This window comes from Nannospalax galili, unplaced genomic scaffold (assembly GCF_000622305.1).
Source record: "Nannospalax galili isolate Female #2095 unplaced genomic scaffold, S.galili_v1.0 scaffold788, whole genome shotgun sequence".
Lineage (NCBI taxonomy): Eukaryota > Metazoa > Chordata > Mammalia > Rodentia > Spalacidae > Nannospalax > Nannospalax galili.
Window position 1 is genome coordinate 33248 of NW_008359996.1, and position 286 is coordinate 33533.

Genomic DNA, 286 nt, shown 5'->3' on the forward strand with positions numbered 1-286 from the left:
ACATTTTTGTTAACCACTCATCAGTTGAGGGACACTTAGGTTGCTTCCATCTCTTAGCTATTGTGAAAAGGGCAGCAACAAACATGGATGTACAAGTGTCTCTGAAGTAGAATGAGTTCTTTGGGTATATGCCAAGGAGTGATATAACTGGGTCAAATGGTAGGTTCATATGTAGGTTTTAAAAGTTCTCCACACTGTTTTCCATAGGGGTTGAAACAGTTTGCAGACCCACCAGCAGTGGATGAGTGTTCCCCTTTCCCCACATCCTCTCCAACATTTGTTATCA